General features: G+C 42.2%; 8 non-coding genes across 8 annotated transcripts; all 8 read left to right on the top strand.

Annotated features, from left to right (window-relative positions):
• The first annotated feature begins 5,373 nt into the window (after positions 1 to 5,373).
• On the top strand, positions 5,374 to 5,458 carry TRNAR-UCU (transfer RNA arginine (anticodon UCU)). Its single transcript is given in 2 exon segments — positions 5,374 to 5,410; positions 5,423 to 5,458. It is a non-coding gene; the product is annotated as a tRNA-Arg (tRNA).
• Positions 5,459 to 9,012: 3,554 nt separating this feature from the next.
• TRNAR-UCU (transfer RNA arginine (anticodon UCU)) lies at positions 9,013 to 9,097 on the top strand. Its single transcript is given in 2 exon segments — positions 9,013 to 9,049; positions 9,062 to 9,097. It is a non-coding gene; the product is annotated as a tRNA-Arg (tRNA).
• Positions 9,098 to 9,518: 421 nt separating this feature from the next.
• On the top strand, positions 9,519 to 9,603 carry TRNAR-UCU (transfer RNA arginine (anticodon UCU)). The gene is given in 2 exon segments: positions 9,519 to 9,555; positions 9,568 to 9,603. It is a non-coding gene; the product is annotated as a tRNA-Arg (tRNA).
• Positions 9,604 to 10,024: 421 nt separating this feature from the next.
• Positions 10,025 to 10,109, top strand: TRNAR-UCU (transfer RNA arginine (anticodon UCU)). Its single transcript is given in 2 exon segments — positions 10,025 to 10,061; positions 10,074 to 10,109. It is a non-coding gene; the product is annotated as a tRNA-Arg (tRNA).
• A 1,141-nt stretch (positions 10,110 to 11,250) lies between these two features.
• TRNAR-UCU (transfer RNA arginine (anticodon UCU)) lies at positions 11,251 to 11,335 on the top strand. Its single transcript is given in 2 exon segments — positions 11,251 to 11,287; positions 11,300 to 11,335. It is a non-coding gene; the product is annotated as a tRNA-Arg (tRNA).
• Positions 11,336 to 12,956: 1,621 nt separating this feature from the next.
• On the top strand, positions 12,957 to 13,041 carry TRNAR-UCU (transfer RNA arginine (anticodon UCU)). Its single transcript is given in 2 exon segments — positions 12,957 to 12,993; positions 13,006 to 13,041. It is a non-coding gene; the product is annotated as a tRNA-Arg (tRNA).
• A 1,115-nt stretch (positions 13,042 to 14,156) lies between these two features.
• Positions 14,157 to 14,241, top strand: TRNAR-UCU (transfer RNA arginine (anticodon UCU)). Its single transcript is given in 2 exon segments — positions 14,157 to 14,193; positions 14,206 to 14,241. It is a non-coding gene; the product is annotated as a tRNA-Arg (tRNA).
• A 4,718-nt stretch (positions 14,242 to 18,959) lies between these two features.
• TRNAR-UCU (transfer RNA arginine (anticodon UCU)) lies at positions 18,960 to 19,044 on the top strand. The gene is given in 2 exon segments: positions 18,960 to 18,996; positions 19,009 to 19,044. It is a non-coding gene; the product is annotated as a tRNA-Arg (tRNA).
• The last annotated feature ends 2,215 nt before the right edge of the window (positions 19,045 to 21,259 follow it).

Genomic DNA, 21,259 nt, shown 5'->3' with positions numbered 1-21,259 from the left:
ACACCACCAAACTTCCACTTCACTCCCGTGATATCTCTCGACTATTGCAACTCCTTACTCTATGGCCTGCCTCTAAACAGACCATTCCCCCTTCAGTCTATCTGATTCGCTACTGCCAGTTGTATCCCCCTTACCAACCATTTACTAGTAGAGGTGTCAGCCACCCGATCTCTGCCAATCTCTCCTTGGCTTCCGTTCTCCCAACAAATCAAATTCAAAATACTAAGGGCATAAAAAGCTTCCCACAACTCTGCCTCTAGCTACATCATTAACCTTATCATATAGTATCAAATAAACCACCCTGTTCTCTGCTTCCAAGAACTCCTGTTCGCTAGCTCCCTCAACACTTCATCCCATGCTGTCCTCTGGGATTTTCCCATGGACTATCCCATCCTCTCAGATTCCCTACACCAATCTATATGGCTATTTCCCTGTCTGTATGCTTCAGGTGATCCCTGCAAACTCATCTATTCAGGATAGTCTTTCCTGCCATCACCTAATTGCTGAGCTCTTCCTTTCTCCAACAACTAATCAACGGTACAAATATTTCTACTTAACATGACCTCCGGTTCCCACTTAAATATCAAAAGATATTGCACTAAGGCACATGCCCAAGCAGGTAAATTTAAATCTTAAACTGTATCTGGACCAGATCTTGAGCTCATCCCTATTATTTAGCAGTGACCATTATTCAATTGTGTTTATTTGTTATGACTTGAATAGTTCCTCAGGCAAGTTCCTCTAACAAAGTCTTCAGAGAGGGCTCTGTGGTCAATGGATAGCGCATTGGACTTCTAAGTTGGTGTAGTAATTCAAAGGTTGTGGGTTCGAGTCCCACCAGAGTCGGTTTTATATAGTCATTCTTCATAGTGATGCTGCTCTAATGCTTTATAAAGTAATGGATTACATTCATAAGGGAGCTTTATTGACGTGGATTTGCTGCACAAGTTAACGATAGAGCCTAGTGGTTTAGGCTTCTCTTGAGAGTTGATATCAGCAAAATTGGAAGTACCCTGTGCAATTCAGAGCAAAGAGAGGGAATGGTAAGCTAACCTGCGTTATATTGTTCCCTTCCCTCATGCCCGGTGCAAGCTGTAATTCTTTATGTACCCTTTTGTCAGCCCCACAACTATTTACTGTCTAAATCTCGCTACCTTCCCCACAATAAGAATTCCAAAGAATGCCCCATTTTTACCAATGACACCACCAAACTTCCACTTCACTCCCGTGATATCTCTCGACTATTGCAACTCCTTACTCTATGGCCTGCCTCTAAACAGACCATTCCCCCTTCAGTCTATCTGATTCGCTACTGCCAGTTGTATCCCCCTTACCAACCATTTACTAGTAGAGGTGTCAGCCACCCGATCTCTGCCAATCTCTCCTTGGCTTCCGTTCTCCCAACAAATCAAATTCAAAATACTAAGGGCATAAAAAGCTTCCCACAACTCTGCCTCTAGCTACATCATTAACCTTATCATATAGTATCAAATAAACCACCCTGTTCTCTGCTTCCAAGAACTCCTGTTCGCTAGCTCCCTCAACACTTCATCCCATGCTGTCCTCTGGGATGTTCCCATGGACTATCCCATCCTCTCAGATTCCCTACACCAATCTATATGGCTATTTCCCTGTCTGTATGCTTCAGGTGATCCCTGCAAACTCATCTATTCAGGATAGTCTTTCCTGCCATCACCTAATTGCTGAGCTCTTCCTTTCTCCAACAACTAATCAACGGTACAAATATTTCTACTTAACATGACCTCCGGTTCCCACTTAAATATCAAAAGATATTGCACTAAGGCACATGCCCAAGCAGGTAAATTTAAATCTTAAACTGTATCTGGACCAGATCTTGAGCTCATCCCTATTATTTAGCAGTGACCATTATTCAATTGTGTTTATTTGTTACGACTTGAATAGTTCCTCAGGCAAGTTCCTCTAACAAAGCCTTCAGAGAGGGCTCTGTGGCGCAATGGATAGCACATTGGACTTCTAGTTGGTGTAGTAATTCAAAGGTTGTGGGTTCGAGTCCCACCAGAGTTGGTTTTATATAGTCATTCTTCATAGTGATGCTGCTCTAATGCTTTATAAAGTAATGGATTACATTCATAAGGGAGCTTTATTGACGTGGATTTGCTGCACAAGTTAACGATAGAGCCTAGTGGTTTAGGCTTCTCTTGAGAGTTGATATCAGCAAAATTGGAAGTACCCTGTGCAATTCAGAGCAAAGAGAGGGAATGGTACAAATATTTCTACTTAACATGACCTCCGGTTCCCACTTAAATATCAAAAGATATTGCACTAAGGCACATGCCCAAGCAGGTAAATTTAAATCTTAAACTGTATCTGGACCAGATCTTGAGCTCATCCCTATTATTTAGCAGTGACCATTATTCAATTGTGTTTATTTGTTACGACTTGAATAGTTCCTCAGGCAAGTTCCTCTAACAAAGTCTTCAGAGAGGGCTCTGTGGCGCAATGCATAGCGCATTGGACTTCTAGTTGGTGTAGTAATTCAAAGGTTGTGGGTTCGAGTCCCACCAGAGTCGGTTTTATATAGTCATTCTTCATAGTGATGCTGCTCTAATGCTTTATAAAGTAATGGATTACATTCATAAGGGAGCTTTATTGACGTGGATTTGCTGCACAAGTTAACGATAGAGCCTAGTGGTTTAGGCTTCTCTTGAGAGTTGATATCAGCAAAATTGGAAGTACCCTGTGCAATTCAGAGCAAAGAGAGGGAATGGTAAGCTAACCTGCGTTATATTGTTCCCTTCCCTCATGCCCGGTGCAAGCTGTAATTCTTTATGTACCCTTTTGTCAGCCCCACAACTATTTACTGTCTAAATCTCGCTACCTTCCCCACAATAAGAATTCCAAAGAATGCCCCATTTTTACCAATGACACCACCAAACTTCCACTTCACTCCCGTGATATCTCTCGACTATTGCAACTCCTTACTCTATGGCCTGCCTCTAAACAGACCATTCCCCCTTCAGTCTATCTGATTCGCTACTGCCAGTTGTATCCCCCTTACCAACCATTTACTAGTAGAGGTGTCAGCCACCCGATCTCTGCCAATCTCTCCTTGGCTTCCGTTCTCCCAACAAATCAAATTCAAAATACTAAGGGCATAAAAAGCTTCCCACAACTCTGCCTCTAGCTACATCATTAACCTTATCATATAGTATCAAATAAACCACCCTGTTCTCTGCTTCCAAGAACTCCTGTTCGCTAGCTCCCTCAACACTTCATCCCATGCTGTCCTCTGGGATGTTCCCATGGACTATCCCATCCTCTCAGATTCCCTACACCAATCTATATGGCTATTTCCCTGTCTGTATGCTTCAGGTGATCCCTGCAAACTCATCTATTCAGGATAGTCTTTCCTGCCATCACCTAATTGCTGAGCTCTTCCTTTCTCCAACAACTAATCAACGGTACAAATATTTCTACTTAACATGACCTCCGGTTCCCACTTAAATATCAAAAGATATTGCACTAAGGCACATGCCCAAGCAGGTAAATTTAAATCTTAAACTGTATCTGGACCAGATCTTGAGCTCATCCCTATTATTTAGCAGTGACCATTATTCAATTGTGTTTATTTGTTACGACTTGAATAGTTCCTCAGGCAAGTTCCTCTAACAAAGCCTTCAGAGAGGGCTCTGTGGCGCAATGGATAGCACATTGGACTTCTAGTTGGTGTAGTAATTCAAAGGTTGTGGGTTCGAGTCCCACCAGAGTTGGTTTTATATAGTCATTCTTCATAGTGATGCTGCTCTAATGCTTTATAAAGTAATGGATTACATTCATAAGGGAGCTTTATTGACGTGGATTTGCTGCACAAGTTAACGATAGAGCCTAGTGGTTTAGGCTTCTCTTGAGAGTTGATATCAGCAAAATTGGAAGTACCCTGTGCAATTCAGAGCAAAGAGAGGGAATGGTACAAATATTTCTACTTAACATGACCTCCGGTTCCCACTTAAATATCAAAAGATATTGCACTAAGGCACATGCCCAAGCAGGTAAATTTAAATCTTAAACTGTATCTGGACCAGATCTTGAGCTCATCCCTATTATTTAGCAGTGACCATTATTCTATTGTGTTTATTTGTTACGACTTGAATAGTTCCTCAGGCAAGTTCCTCTAACAAAGTCTTCAGAGAGGGCTCTGTGGCGCAATGCATAGCGCATTGGACTTCTAGTTGGTGTAGTAATTCAAAGGTTGTGGGTTCGAGTCCCACCAGAGTCGGTTTTATATAGTCATTCTTCATAGTGATGCTGCTCTAATGCTTTATAAAGTAATGGATTACATTCATAAGGGAGCTTTATTGACGTGGATTTGCTGCACAAGTTAACGATAGAGCCTAGTGGTTTAGGCTTCTCTTGAGAGTTGATATCAGCAAAATTGGAAGTACCCTGTGCAATTCAGAGCAAAGAGAGGGAATGGTAAGCTAACCTGCGTTATATTGTTCCCTTCCCTCATGCCCGGTGCAAGCTGTAATTCTTTATGTACCCTTTTGTCAGCCCCACAACTATTTACTGTCTAAATCTCGCTACCTTCCCCACAATAAGAATTCCAAAGAATGCCCCATTTTTACCAATGACACCACCAAACTTCCACTTCACTCCCGTGATATCTCTCGACTATTGCAACTCCTTACTCTATGGCCTGCCTCTAAACAGACCATTCCCCCTTCAGTCTATCTGATTCGCTACTGCCAGTTGTATCCCCCTTACCAACCATTTACTAGTAGAGGTGTCAGCCACCCGATCTCTGCCAATCTCTCCTTGGCTTCCGTTCTCCCAACAAATCAAATTCAAAATACTAAGGGCATAAAAAGCTTCCCACAACTCTGCCTCTAGCTACATCATTAACCTTATCATATAGTATCAAATAAACCACCCTGTTCTCTGCTTCCAAGAACTCCTGTTCGCTAGCTCCCTCAACACTTCATCCCATGCTGTCCTCTGGGATTTTCCCATGGACTATCCCATCCTCTCAGATTCCCTACACCAATCTATATGGCTATTTCCCTGTCTGTATGCTTCAGGTGATCCCTGCAAACTCATCTATTCAGGATAGTCTTTCCTGCCATCACCTAATTGCTGAGCTCTTCCTTTCTCCAACAACTAATCAACGGTACAAATATTTCTACTTAACATGACCTCCGGTTCCCACTTAAATATCAAAAGATATTGCACTAAGGCACATGCCCAAGCAGGTAAATTTAAATCTTAAACTGTATCTGGACCAGATCTTGAGCTCATCCCTATTATTTAGCAGTGACCATTATTCAATTGTGTTTATTTGTTACGACTTGAATAGTTCCTCAGGCAAGTTCCTCTAACAAAGTCTTCAGAGAGGGCTCTGTGGCGCAATGGATAGCGCATTGGACTTCTAGTTGGTGTAGTAATTCAAAGGTTGTGGGTTCGAGTCCCACCAGAGTCGGTTTTATATAGTCATTCTTCATAGTGATGCTGCTCTAATGCTTTATAAAGTAATGGATTACATTCATAAGGGAGCTTTATTGACGTGGATTTGCTGCACAAGTTAACGATAGAGCCTACTGTTTTAGGCTTCTCTTGAGAGTTGATATCAGCAAAATTGGAAGTACCCTGTGCAATTCAGAGCAAAGAGAGGGAATGGTAAGCTAACCTGCGTTATATTGTTCCCTTCCCTCATGCCCGGTGCAAGCTGTAATTCTTTATGTACCCTTTTGTCAGCCCCACAACTATTTACTGTCTAAATCTCGCTACCTTCACCACAATAAGAATTCCAAAGTATGCCCCATTTTTACCAATGACACCACCAAACTTTCACTTCACTCCCGTGATATCTCTCGACTATTGCAACTCCTTACTCTATGGCCTGCCTCTAAACAGACCATTCCCCCTTCAGTCTATCTGATTCGCTACTGCCAGTTGTATCCCCCTTACCAACCATTTACTAGTAGAGGTGTCAGCCACCCGATCTCTGCCAATCTCTGCTTGGTTTCCGTTCTCCCAACAAATCAAATTCAAAATACTAAGGGCATAAAAAGCTTCCCCCAACTCTGCCTCTAGCTACATCATTAACCTTATCATATAGTATCAAATAAACCACCCTGTTCTCTGCTTCCAAGAACTCCTGTTTGCTAGCTCCCTCAACACTTCATCCCATGCTGTCCTCTGGGATTTTCCCATGGACTATCCCATCCTCTCAGATTCCCTACACCAATCTATATGGCTATTTCCCTGTCTTTATGCTTCAGGTGATCCCTGCAAACTCATCTATTCAGGATAGTCTTTCCTGCCATCACCTAATTGCTGAGCTCTTCCTTTCTCCAACAACTAATCAACGGTACAAATATTTCTACTTAACATGACCTCCGGTTCCCACTTAAATATCAAAAGATATTGCACTAAGGCACATGCCCAAGCAGGTAAATTTAAATCTTAAACTGTATCTGGACCAGATCTTGAGCTCATCCCTATTATTTAGCAGTGACCATTATTCAATTGTGTTTATTTGTTACGACTTGAATAGTTCCTCAGGCAAGTTCCTCTAACAAAGTCTTCAGAGAGGGCTCTGTGGCGCAATGGATAGCGCATTGGACTTTTAGTTGATGAAGTAATTCAAAGGTTGTGGGTTCGAGTCCCACCAGAGTCGGTTTTATATAGTCATTCTTCATAGTGATGCTGCTCTAATGCTTTATAAAGTAATGGATTACATTCATAAGGGAGCTTTATTGACGTGGATTTGCTGCACAAGTTAACGATAGAGCCTAGTGTTTTAGGCTTCTCTTGAGAGTTGATATCAGCAAAATTGGAAGTACCCTGTGAAATTCAGAGCAAAGAGAGGGAATGGTAAGCTAACCTGCGTTATATTGTTCCCTTCCCTCATGCCCGGTGCAAGCTGTAATTCTTTATGTACCCTTTTGTCAGCCCCACAACTATTTACTGTCTAAATCTCGCTACCTTCCCCACAATAAGAATTCCAAAGAATGCCCCATTTTTACCAATGACACCACCAAACTTCCACTTCACTCCCGTGATATCTCTCGACTATTGCAACTCCTTACTCTATGGCCTGCCTCTAAACAGACCATTCCCCCTTCAGTCTATCTGATTCGCTACTGCCAGTTGTATCCCCCTTACCAACCATTTACTAGTAGAGGTGTCAGCCACCCGATCTCTGCCAATCTCTCCTTGGCTTCCGTTCTCCCAACAAATCAAATTCAAAATACTAAGGGCATAAAAAGCTTCCCACAACTCTGCCTCTAGCTACATCATTAACCTTATCATATAGTATCAAATAAACCACCCTGTTCTCTGCTTCCAAGAACTCCTGTTCGCTAGCTCCCTCAACACTTCATCCCATGCTGTCCTCTGGGATTTTCCCATGGACTATCCCATCCTCTCAGATTCCCTACACCAATCTATATGGCTATTTCCCTGTCTGTATGCTTCAGGTGATCCCTGCAAACTCATCTATTCAGGATAGTCTTTCCTGCCATCACCTAATTGCTGAGCTCTTCCTTTCTCCAACAACTAATCAACGGTACAAATATTTCTACTTAACATGACCTCCGGTTCCCACTTAAATATCAAAAGATATTGCACTAAGGCACATGCCCAAGCAGGTAAATTTAAATCTTAAACTGTATCTGGACCAGATCTTGAGCTCATCCCTATTATTTAGCAGTGACCATTATTCAATTGTGTTTATTTGTTATGACTTGAATAGTTCCTCAGGCAAGTTCCTCTAACAAAGTCTTCAGAGAGGGCTCTGTGGTCAATGGATAGCGCTTTGGACTTCTAAGTTGGTGTAGTAATTCAAAGGTTGTGGGTTCGAGTCCCACCAGAGTCGGTTTTATATAGTCATTCTTCATAGTGATGCTGCTCTAATGCTTTATAAAGTAATGGATTACATTCATAAGGGAGCTTTATTGACGTCGATTTGCTGCACAAGTTAACGATAAAGCCTAGTGGTTTAGGCTTCTCTTGAGAGTTGATATCAGCAAAATTGGAAGTACCCTGTGCAATTCAGAGCAAAGAGAGGGAATGGTAAGCTAACCTGCGTTATATTGTTCCCTTCCCTCATGCCCGGTGCAAGCTGTAATTCTTTATGTACCCTTTTGTCAGCCCCACAACTATTTACTGTCTAAATCTCGCTACCTTCCCCACAATAAGAATTCCAAAGAATGCCCCATTTTTACCAATGACACCACCAAACTTCCACTTCACTCCCGTGATATCTCTCGACTATTGCAACTCCTTACTCTATGGCCTGCCTCTAAACAGACCATTCCCCCTTCAGTCTATCTGATTCGCTACTGCCAGTTGTATCCCCCTTACCAACCATTTACTAGTAGAGGTGTCAGCCACCCGATCTCTGCCAATCTCTCCTTGGCTTCCGTTCTCCCAACAAATCAAATTCAAAATACTAAGGGCATAAAAAGCTTCCCACAACTCTGCCTCTAGCTATATCATTAACCTTATCATATAGTATCAAATAAACCACCCTGTTCTCTGCTTCCAAGAACTCCTGTTCGCTAGCTCCCTCAACACTTCATCCCATGCTGTCCTCTGGGATTTTCCCATGGACTATCCCATCCTCTCAGATTCCCTACACCAATCTATATGGCTATTTCCCTGTCTGTATGCTTCAGGTGATCCCTGCAAACTCATCTATTCAGGATAGTCTTTCCTGCCATCACCTAATTGCTGAGCTCTTCCTTTCTCCAACAACTAATCAACGGTACAAATATTTCTACTTAACATGACCTCCGGTTCCCACTTAAATATCAAAAGATATTGCACTAAGGCACATGCCCAAGCAGGTAAATTTAAATCTTAAACTGTATCTGGACCAGATCTTGAGCTCATCCCTATTATTTAGCAGTGACCATTATTCAATTGTGTTTATTTGTTACGACTTGAATAGTTCCTCAGGCAAGTTCCTCAGGCAAGTTCCTCAGGCAAGTTCCTCAGGCAAGTTCCTCTAACAAAGTCTTCAGAGAGGGCTCTGTGGCGCAATGGATAGCGCATTGGACTTCTAGTTGGTGTAGTAATTCAAAGGTTGTGGGTTCGAGTCCCACCAGAGTCGGTTTTATATAGTCATTCTTCATAGTGATGCTGCTCTAATGCTTTATAAAGTAATGGATTACATTCATAAGGGAGCTTTATTGACGTGGATTTGCTGCACAAGTTAACGATAGAGCCTAGTGGTTTAGGCTTCTCTTGAGAGTTGATATCAGCAAAATTGGAAGTACCCTGTGCAATTCAGAGCAAAGAGAGGGAATGGTACAAATATTTCTACTTAACATGACCTCCGGTTCCCACTTAAATATCAAAAGATATTGCACTAAGGCACATGCCCAAGCAGGTAAATTTAAATCTTAAACTGTATCTGGACCAGATCTTGAGCTCATCCCTATTATTTAGCAGTGACCATTATTCAATTGTGTTTATTTGTTACGACTTGAATAGTTCCTCAGGCAAGTTCCTCTAACAAAGTCTTCAGAGAGGGCTCTGTGGCGCAATGGATAGCGCATTGGACTTCTAGTTGGTGTAGTAATTCAAAGGATGTGGGTTCGAGTCCCACCAGAGTCGGTTTTATATAGTCATTCTTCATAGTGATGCTGCTCTAATGCTTTATAAAGTAATGGATTACATTCATAAGGGAGCTTTATTGACGTGGATTTGCTGCACAAGTTAACGATAGAGCCTAGTGGTTTAGGCTTCTCTTGAGAGTTGATATCAGCAAAATTGGAAGTACCCTGTGCAATTCAGAGCAAAGAGAGGGAATGGTACAAATATTTCTACTTAACATGACCTCCGGTTCCCACTTAAATATCAAAAGATATTGCACTAAGGCACATGCCCAAGCAGGTAAATTTAAATCTTAAACTGTATCTGGACCAGATCTTGAGCTCATCCCTATTATTTAGCAGTGACTATTATTCAATTGTGTTTATTTGTTACGACTTGAATAGTTCCTCAGGCAAGTTCCTCTAACAAAGTCTGCAGAGAGGGCTCTGTGGCGCAATGGATAGCGCATTGGACTTCTAGTTGGTGTAGTAATTCAAAGGTTGTGGGTTCGAGTCCCACCAGAGTCGGTTTTATATAGTCATTCTTCATAGTGATGCTGCTCTAATGCTTTATAATGTAATGGATTACATTCATAAGGGAGCTTTATTGACGTGGATTTGCTGCACAAGTTAACGATAGAGCCTAGTGGTTTAGGCTTCTCTTGAGAGTTGATATCAGCAAAATTGGAAGTACCCTGTGCAATTCAGAGCAAAGAGAGGGAATGGTAAGCTAACCTGCGTTATATTGTTCCCTTCCCTCATGCCCGGTGCAAGCTGTAATTCTTTATGTACCCTTTTGTCAGCCCCACAACTATTTACTGTCTAAATCTCGCTACCTTCCCCACAATAAGAATTCCAAAGAATGCCCCATTTTTACCAATGACACCACCAAACTTCCACTTCACTCCCGTGATATCTCTCGACTATTGCAACTCCTTACTCTATGGCCTGCCTCTAAACAGACCATTCCCCCTTCAGTCTATCTGATTCGCTACTGCCAGTTGTATCCCCCTTACCAACCATTTACTAGTAGAGGTGTCAGCCACCCGATCTCTGCCAATCTCTCCTTGGCTTCCGTTCTCCCAACAAATCAAATTCAAAATACTAAGGGCATAAAAAGCTTCCCACAACTCTGCCTCTAGCTACATCATTAACCTTATCATATAGTATCAAATAAACCACCCTGTTCTCTGCTTCCAAGAACTCCTGTTCGCTAGCTCCCTCAACACTTCATCCCATGCTGTCCTCTGGGATTTTCCCATGGACTATCCCATCCTCTCAGATTCCCTACACCAATCTATATGGCTATTTCCCTGTCTGTATGCTTCAGGTGATCCCTGCAAACTCATCTATTCAGGATAGTCTTTCCTGCCATCACCTAATTGCTGAGCTCTTCCTTTCTCCAACAACTAACCAACGGTACAAATATTTCTACTTAACATGACCTCCGGTTCCCACTTAAATATCAAAAGATATTGCACTAAGGCACATGCCCAAGCAGGTAAATTTAAATCTTAAACTGTATCTGGACCAGATCTTGAGCTCATCCCTATTATTTAGCAGTGACCATTATTCAATTGTGTTTATTTGTTACGACTTGAATAGTTCCTCAGGCAAGTTCCTCAGGCAAGTTCCTCAGGCAAGTTCCTCTAACAAAGTCTTCAGAGAGGGCTCTGTGGCGCAATGGTTAGCGCATTGGACTTCTAGTTGGTGTAGTAATTCAAAGGTTGTGGGTTCGAGTCCCACCAGAGTTGGTTTTATATAGTCATTCTTCATAGTGATGCTGCTCTAATGCTTTATAAAGTAATGGATTACATTCATAAGGGAGCTTTATTGACGTGGATTTGCTGCACAAGTTAACGATAGAGCCTAGTGGTTTAGGCTTCTCTTGAGAGTTGATATCAGCAAAATTGGAAGTACCCTGTGCAATTCAGAGCAAAGAGAGGGAATGGTAAGCTAACCTGCGTTATATTGTTCCCTTCCCTCATGCCCGGTGCAAGCTGTAATTCTTTATGTACCCTTTTGTCAGCCCCACAACTATTTACTGTCTAAATCTCGCTACCTTCCCCACAATAAGAATTCCAAAGAATGCCCCATTTTTACCAATGACACCACCAAACTTCCACTTCACTCCCGTGATATCTCTCGACTATTGCAACTCCTTACTCTATGGCCTGCCTCTAAACAGACCATTCCCCCTTCAGTCTATCTGATTCGCTACTGCCAGTTGTATCCCCCTTACCAACCATTTACTAGTAGAGGTGTCAGCCACCCGATCTCTGCCAATCTCTCCTTGGCTTCCGTTCTCCCAACAAATCAAATTCAAAATACTAAGGGCATAAAAAGCTTCCCACAACTCTGCCTCTAGCTACATCATTAACCTTATCATATAGTATCAAATAAACCACCCTGTTCTCTGCTTCCAAGAACTCCTGTTCGCTAGCTCCCTCAACACTTCATCCCATGCTGTCCTCTGGGATGTTCCCATGGACTATCCCATCCTCTCAGATTCCCTACACCAATCTATATGGCTATTTCCCTGTCTGTATGCTTCAGGTGATCCCTGCAAACTCATCTATTCAGGATAGTCTTTCCTGCCATCACCTAATTGCTGAGCTCTTCCTTTCTCCAACAACTAATCAACGGTACAAATATTTCTACTTAACATGACCTCCGGTTCCCACTTAAATATCAAAAGATATTGCACTAAGGCACATGCCCAAGCAGGTAAATTTAAATCTTAAACTGTATCTGGACCAGATCTTGAGCTCATCCCTATTATTTAGCAGTGACCATTATTCAATTGTGTTTATTTGTTACGACTTGAATAGTTCCTCAGGCAAGTTCCTCTAACAAAGCCTTCAGAGAGGGCTCTGTGGCGCAATGGATAGCACATTGGACTTCTAGTTGGTGTAGTAATTCAAAGGTTGTGGGTTCGAGTCCCACCAGAGTTGGTTTTATATAGTCATTCTTCATAGTGATGCTGCTCTAATGCTTTATAAAGTAATGGATTACATTCATAAGGGAGCTTTATTGACGTGGATTTGCTGCACAAGTTAACGATAGAGCCTAGTGGTTTAGGCTTCTCTTGAGAGTTGATATCAGCAAAATTGGAAGTACCCTGTGCAATTCAGAGCAAAGAGAGGGAATGGTACAAATATTTCTACTTAACATGACCTCCGGTTCCCACTTAAATATCAAAAGATATTGCACTAAGGCACATGCCCAAGCAGGTAAATTTAAATCTTAAACTGTATCTGGACCAGATCTTGAGCTCATCCCTATTATTTAGCAGTGACCATTATTCAATTGTGTTTATTTGTTACGACTTGAATAGTTCCTCAGGCAAGTTCCTCTAACAAAGTCTTCAGAGAGGGCTCTGTGGCGCAATGGATAGCGCATTGGACTTCTAGTTGGTGTAGTAATTCAAAGGTTGTGGGTTCGAGTCCCACCAGAGTCGGTTTTATATAGTCATTCTTCATAGTGATGCTGCTCTAATGCTTTATAAAGTAATGGATTACATTCATAAGGGAGCTTTATTGACGTGGATTTGCTGCACAAGTTAACGATAGAGCCTAGTGGTTTAGGCTTCTCTTGAGAGTTGATATCAGCAAAATTGGAAGTACCCTGTGCAATTCAGAGCAAAGAGAGGGAATGGTAAGCTAACCTGCGTTATATTGTTCCCTTCCCTCATGCCCGGTGCAAGCTGTAATTCTTTATGTACCCTTTTGTCAGCCCCACAACTATTTACTGTCTAAATCTCGCTACCTTCCCCACAATAAGAATTCCAAAGAATGCCCCATTTTTACCAATGACACCACCAAACTTCCACTTCACTCCCGTGATATCTCTCGACTATTGCAACTCCTTACTCTATGGCCTGCCTCTAAACAGACCATTCCCCCTTCAGTCTATCTGATTCGCTACTGCCAGTTGTATCCCCCTTACCAACCATTTACTAGTAGAGGTGTCAGCCACCCGATCTCTGCCAATCTCTCCTTGGCTTCCGTTCTCCCAACAAATCAAATTCAAAATACTAAGGGCATAAAAAGCTTCCCACAACTCTGCCTCTAGCTACATCATTAACCTTATCATATAGTATCAAATAAACCACCCTGTTCTCTGCTTCCAAGAACTCCTGTTCGCTAGCTCCCTCAACACTTCATCCCATGCTGTCCTCTGGGATTTTCCCATGGACTATCCCATCCTCTCAGATTCCCTACACCAATCTATATGGCTATTTCCCTGTCTGTATGCTTCAGGTGATCCCTGCAAACTCATCTATTCAGGATAGTCTTTCCTGCCATCACCTAATTGCTGAGCTCTTCCTTTCTCCAACAACTAATCAACGGTACAAATATTTCTACTTAACATGACCTCCGGTTCCCACTTAAATATCAAAAGATATTGCACTAAGGCACATGCCCAAGCAGGTAAATTTAAATCTTAAACTGTATCTGGACCAGATCTTGAGCTCATCCCTATTATTTAGCAGTGACCATTATTCAATTGTGTTTATTTGTTATGACTTGAATAGTTCCTCAGGCAAGTTCCTCTAACAAAGTCTTCAGAGAGGGCTCTGTGGCGCAATGGATAGCGCATTGGACTTCTAGTTGGTGTAGTAATTCAAAGGTTGTGGGTTCGAGTCCCACCAGAGTCGGTTTTATATAGTCATTCTTCATAGTGATGCTGCTCTAATGCTTTATAAAGTAATGGATTACATTCATAAGGGAGCTTTATTGACGTGGATTTGCTGCACAAGTTAACGATAGAGCCTAGTGGTTTAGGCTTCTCTTGAGAGTTGATATCAGCAAAATTGGAAGTACCCTGTGCAATTCAGAGCAAAGAGAGGGAATGGTAAGCTAACCTGCGTTATATTGTTCCCTTCCCTCATGCCCGGTGCAAGCTGTAATTCTTTATGTACCCTTTTGTCAGCCCCACAACTATTTACTGTCTAAATCTCGCTACCTTCCCCACAATAAGAATTCCAAAGAATGCCCCATTTTTACCAATGACACCACCAAACTTCCACTTCACTCCCGTGATATCTCTCGACTATTGCAACTCCTTACTCTGTGGCCTGCCTCTAAACAGACCATTCCCCCTTCAGTCTATCTGATTCGCTACTGCCAGTTGTATCCCCCTTACCAACCATTTACTAGTAGAGGTGTCAGCCACCCGATCTCTGCCAATCTCTCCTTGGCTTCCGTTCTCCCAACAAATCAAATTCAAAATACTAAGGGCATAAAAAGCTTCCCACAACTCTGCCTCTAGCTACATCATTAACCTTATCATATAGTATCAAATAAACCACCCTGTTCTCTGCTTCCAAGAACGCCTGTTCGCTAGCTCCCTCAACACTTCATCCCATGCTGTCCTCTGGGATTTTCCCATGGACTATCCCATCCTCTCGAATTCCCTACACCAATCTATATGGCTATTTCCCTGTCTGTATGCTTCAGGTGATCCCTGCAAACTCATCTATTCAGGATAGTCTTTCCTGCCATCACCTAATTGCTGAGCTCTTCCTTTCTCCAACAACTAATCAACGGTACAAATATTTCTACTTAACATGACCTCCGGTTCCCACTTAAATATCAAAAGATATTGCACTAAGGCACATGCCCAAGCAGGTAAATTGAAATCTTAAACTGTATCTGGACCAGATCTTGAGCTCATCCCTATTATTTAGCAGTGACCATTATTCAATTGTGTTTATTTGTTACGACTTGAATAGTTCCTCAGGCAAGTTCCTCAGGCAAGTTCCTCTAACAAAGTCTTCAGAGAGGGCTCTGTGGCGCAATGGATAGCGCATTGGACTTCTAGTTGGTGTAGTAATTCAAAGGTTGTGGGTTCGAGTCCCTCCAGAGTTGGTTTTATATAGTCATTCTTCATAGTCATGCTGCTCTAATGCTTTATAAAGTAATGGATTACATTCATAAGGGAGCTTTATTGACGTGGATTTGCTGCACAAGTTAACGATAGAGCCTAGTGGTTTAGGCTTCTCTTGAGAGTTGATATCAGCAAAATTGGAAGTACCCTGTGCAATTCAGAGCAAAGAGAGGGAATGGTAAGCTAACCTGCGTTATATTGTTCCCTTCCCTCATGCCCGGTGCAAGCTGTAATTCTTTATGTACCCTTTTGTCAGCCCCACAACTATTTACTGTCTAAATCTCGCTACCTTCCCCACAATAAGAATTCCAAAGAATGCCCCATTTTTACCAATGACACCACCAAACTTACACTTCACTCCCGTGATATCTCTCGACTATTGCAACTCCTTACTCTATGGCCTGCCTCTAAACAGACCATTCCCCCTTCAGTCTATCTGATTCGCTACTGCCAGTTGTATCCCCCTTACCAACCATTTACTAGTAGAGGTGTCAGCCACCCGATCTCTGCCAATCTCTCCTTGGCTTCTGTTCACCCAACAAATCAAATTCAAAATACTAAGGGCATAAAAAGCTTCCCCCAACTCTGCCTCTAGCTACATCATTAACCTTATCATATAGTATCAAATAAACCACCCTGTTCTCTGCTTCCAAGAACTTCTTTTCGCTAGCTCCCTCAACACTTCATCCCATGCTGGCCTCTGGGATTTTCCCAGGGACTATCCCATCCTCTCAAATTCCCTACACCAATCTATATGGCTATTTCCCTGTCTGTATGCCTCAGGTGATCCCTGCAAACTCATCTATTCAGGATAGTCTTTCCTGCCATCACCTAATTGCTGAGCTCTTCCTTTCTCCAACAACTAATCAACGGTACAAATATTTCTACTTAACATGACCTCCGGTTCCCACTTAAATATCAAAAGATATTGCACTAAGGCACATGCCCAAGCAGGTAAATTTAAATCTTAAACTGTATCTGGACCAGATCTTGCGCTCATCCCTATTATTTAGCAGTGAAAATTATTCAATTGTGTTTATTTGTTACGACTTGAATAGTTCCTCAGGCAAGCTCCTCTAACATAGTCTTACAGAGAGGGCTCTGTGGCGCAATGGATAGCGCATTGGACTTTTAGTTGGTGTAGTAATTCAAAGGTTGTGGGTTCGAGTCCCACCAGAGTCGGTTTTATATAGTCATTCTTCATAGTGATGCTGCTCTAATGCTTTATAAAGTAATGTATTACATTCATAAGGGAGCTTTATTGACGTGGATTTGCTGCACAAGTTAACGATAGAGCCTAGTGGTTTATGCTTCTCTTGAGAGTTGATATCAGCAAAATTGGAGGTACCCTGTGCAATTCAGAGAAAAGAGAGGGAATGGTAAGCTAACCTGCGTTATATTGTTCCCTTCCCTCAAGCTGTCATTCTTTATGTACCCTTTTGTCAGCCCCACAACTATTTACTGTCTAAATCTCGCTACCTTCACCACAATAAGAATTCCAAAGAATGCCCCATTTTTACCAATGACACCACCAAACTTCCACTTCACTCCCGTGATATCTCCCGACTATTGCAACTCCTTACTCTATGGCCTGCCTCTAAACAGACCATTCCCCCTTCAGTCTATCTGATTCGCTACTGACAGTTGTATCCCCCTTACCAACCATTTACTAGTAGAGGTGTCAGCCACCCGATCTCTGCCAATCTCTTCTTGGCTTCCGTTCACCCAACAAATCAAATTCAAAATACTAAGGGCATAAAAAGCTTCCCACAACTCTGCCTCTAGCTACATCATTAACCTTATCATATAGTATCAAATAAACCACCCTGTTCTCTGCTTCCAAGAACTCCTGTTCGCTAGCTCCCTCAACACTTCATCCCATGCTGTCCTCTGGGATTTTCCCATGGACTATCCCATCCTCTCAGATTCCCTACACCAATCTATATGGCTATTTCCCTGTCTGTATGCTTCAGGTGATCCCTGCAAACTCATCTATTCAGGATAGTCTTTCCTGCCATCACCTAATTGCTGAGCTCTTCCTTTCTCCAACAACTAATCAACGGTACAAATATTTCTACTTAACATGACCTCCGGTTCCCACTTAAATATCAAAAGATATTGCACTAAGGCACATGCCCAAGCAGGTAAATTTAAATCTTAAACTGTATCTGGACCAGATCTTGAGCTCATCCCTATTATTTAGCAGTGACCATTATTCAATTGTGTTTATTTGTTATGACTTGAATAGTTCCTCAGGCAAGTTCCTCTAACAAAGTCTTCAGAGAGGGCTCTGTGGTCAATGGATAGCGCATTGGACTTCTAAGTTGGTGTAGTAATTCAAAGGTTGTGGGTTCGAGTCCCACCAGAGTCGGTTTTATATAGTCATTCTTCATAGTGATGCTGCTCTAATGCTTTATAAAGTAATGGATTACATTCATAAGGGAGCTTTATTGACGTGGATTTGCTGCACAAGTTAACGATAGAGCCTAGTGGTTTAGGCTTCTCTTGAGAGTTGATATCAGCAAAATTGGAAGTACCCTGTGCAATTCAGAGCAAAGAGAGGGAATGGTAAGCTAACCTGCGTTATATTGTTCCCTTCCCTCATGCCCGGTGCAAGCTGTAATTCTTTATGTACCCTTTTGTCAGCCCCACAACTATTTACTGTCTAAATCTCGCTACCTTCCCCACAATAAGAATTCCAAAGAATGCCCCATTTTTACCAATGACACCACCAAACTTCCACTTCACTCCCGTGATATCTCTCGACTATTGCAACTCCTTACTCTATGGCCTGCGTCTAAACAGACCATTCCCCCTTCAGTCTATCTGATTCGCTACTGCCAGTTGTATCCCCCTTACCAACCATTTACTAGTAGAGGTGTCAGCCACCCGATCTCTGCCAATCTCTCCTTGGCTTCCATTCTCCCAACAAATCAAATTCAAAATACTAAGGGCATAAAAAGCTTCCCACAACTCTGCCTCTAGCTACATCATTAACCTTATCATATAGTATCAAATAAACCACCCTGTTCTCTGCTTCCAAGAACTCCTGTTTGCGAGCTCCCTCAACACTTCATCCCATGCTGTCCTCTGGGATTTTCCCATGGACTATCCCATCCTCTCAGATTCCCTACACCAATCTATATGGCTATTTCCCTGTCTGTATGCTTCAGGTGATCCCTGCAAACTCATCTATTCAGGATAGTCTTTCCTGCCATCACCTAATTGCTGAGCTCTTCCTTTCTCCAACAACTAATCAACGGTACAAATATTTCTACTTAACATGACCTCCGGTTCCCACTTAAATATCAAAAGATATTGCACTAAGGCACATGCCCAAGCAGGTAAATTTAAATCTTAAACTGTATCTGGACCAGATCTTGAGCTCATCCCTATTATTTAGCAGTGACCATTATTCAATTGTGTTTATTTGTTATGACTTGAATAGTTCCTCAGGCAAGTTCCTCTAACAAAGTCTTCAGAGAGGGCTCTGTGGCGCAATGGATAGCGCATTGGACTTCTAGTTGGTGTAGTAATTCAAAGGTTGTGGGTTCGAGTCCCACCAGAGTCGGTTTTATATAGTCATTCTTCATAGTGATGCTGCTCTAATGCTTTATAAAGTAATGGATTACATTCATAAGGGAGCTTTATTGACGTGGATTTGCTGCACAAGTTAACGATAGAGCCTAGTGGTTTAGGCTTCTCTTGAGAGTTGATATCAGCAAAATTGGAGGTACCCTGTGCAATTCAGAGAAAAGAGAGGGAATGGTAAGCTAACCTGCGTTATATTGTTCCCTTCCCTCAAGCTGTCATTCTTTATGTACCCTTTTGTCAGCCCCACAACTATTTACTGTCTAAATCTCGCTACCTTCACCACAATAAGAATTCCAAAGAATGCCCCATTTTTACCAATGACACCACCAAACTTCCACTTCACTCCCGTGATATCTCCCGACTATTGCAACTCCTTACTCTATGGCCTGCCTCTAAACAGACCATTCCCCCTTCAGTCTATCTGATTCGCTACTGACAGTTGTATCCCCCTTACCAACCATTTACTAGTAGAGGTGTCAGCCACCCGATCTCTGCCAATCTCTTCTTGGCTTCCGTTCACCCAACAAATCAAATTCAAAATACTAAGGGCATAAAAAGCTTCCCACAACTCTGCCTCTAGCTACATCATTAACCTTATCATATAGTATCAAATAAACCACCCTGTTCTCTGCTTCCAAGAACTCTTGTTCTCTAGCTCCCTCAACACTTCATCCCATGCTGGCCTGTGGGATTTTCCCAGGGACTATCCCATCCTCTCAAATTCCCTACACCAATCTATATGGCTATTTCCCTGTCTGTATGCCTCAGGTGATCCCTGGAAACTCATCTATTCAGGAAAGTCTTTCCTGCCATCACCTAGATGCTGAGCTCTTCCTTTCTCCAACAACTAATCAACGGTACAAATATTTCTACTTAACATGACCTCCGGTTCCCACTTAAATATCAAAAGATATTGCACTAAGGCACATGCCCAAGCAGGTCAATTTAAATCTTAAACTGTATCTGGACCAGATCTTGAGCTCATCCCTATTATTGAGCAGTGACCATTATTCAATTGTGTTTATTTGTTACGACTTGAATAGTTCCTCAGGCAAGTTCCTCAGGCAAGTTCCTCAGGCAAGTTCCTCTAGCAAAGTCTTCAGAGAGGGCTCTGTGGTGCAATGGATATTGCATTGGACTTCTAGTTGGTGTAGTAATTCAAAGGTTGTGGGTTCGAGTCCCACCAGAGTCGTTTTTATATAGTCATTCTTCATAGTGATGCTGCTCTAATACTTTATAAAGTAATGGATTACATTCATAAGGGAGCTTTATTGACGTGGATTTGCTGCACAAGTTAACGATAGAGCCTAGTGGTTTAGGCTTCTCTTGAGAGTTGATATCAGAAAAATTGGAAGTACCCTGTGCAATTCAGAGCAAAGAGAGGGAATGGTAAGCTAACCTGCGTTATATTGTTCCCTTCCCTCAAGCTGTAATTCTTTATGTACCCTTTTGTCAGCCCCACAACTATTTACTGTCTAAATCTCGCTACCTTCCCCACAATAAGAATTCCAAAGAATGCCCCATTTTTACCAATGACACCACCAAACTTCCACTTCACTCCCGTGATATCTCTCGACTATTGCAACTCCTTACTCTATGGCCTGCCTCTAAACAGACCATTCCCCCTTCAGTCTATCTGATTCGCTACTGCCAGCTGTATCCCCCTTACCAACCATTTACTAGTAGAGGTGCCAGCCACCCGATCTCTGCCAATCTCTCCTTGGCTTCCGTTCACCCAACAAATCAAATTCAAAATACTAAGGGCATAAAAAGCTTCCCACAACTCTGCCTCTAGCTACATCATTAACCTTATCATATAGTATCAAATAAGCCACCCTGTTCTCTGCTTCCAAGAACTCCTGTTCGCTAGCTCCCTCAACACTTCATCCCATGCTGTTCTCTGGGATTTTCCCATGGACTATCCCATCCTCTCAAATTCCCTACACCAATCTATATGGCTATTTCCCTGTCTGTATGCCTCAGGTGATTCCTGGAAACTCATCTATTCAGGATAGTCTTTCCTGCCATCACCTAATTGCTGAGCTCTTCCTTTCTCCAACAACTAATCAACGGTACAAATATTTCTACTTAACATGACCTCCGGTTCCCACTTAAATATCAAAAGATATTGCACTAAGGCACATGCCCAAGCAGGTCAATTTAAATCTTAAACTGTATCTGGACCAGATCTT

The sequence above is a fragment of the Lithobates pipiens genome, unplaced genomic scaffold (assembly GCF_037356315.1).
Source record: "Lithobates pipiens isolate NorthernLeopardFrog02 unplaced genomic scaffold, aLitPip1_a1.2 Scaffold_13, whole genome shotgun sequence".
Classification (NCBI taxonomy): Eukaryota; Metazoa; Chordata; class Amphibia; order Anura; family Ranidae; genus Lithobates; species Lithobates pipiens.
This window is presented reverse-complemented; position numbering and strand designations above follow the sequence as displayed.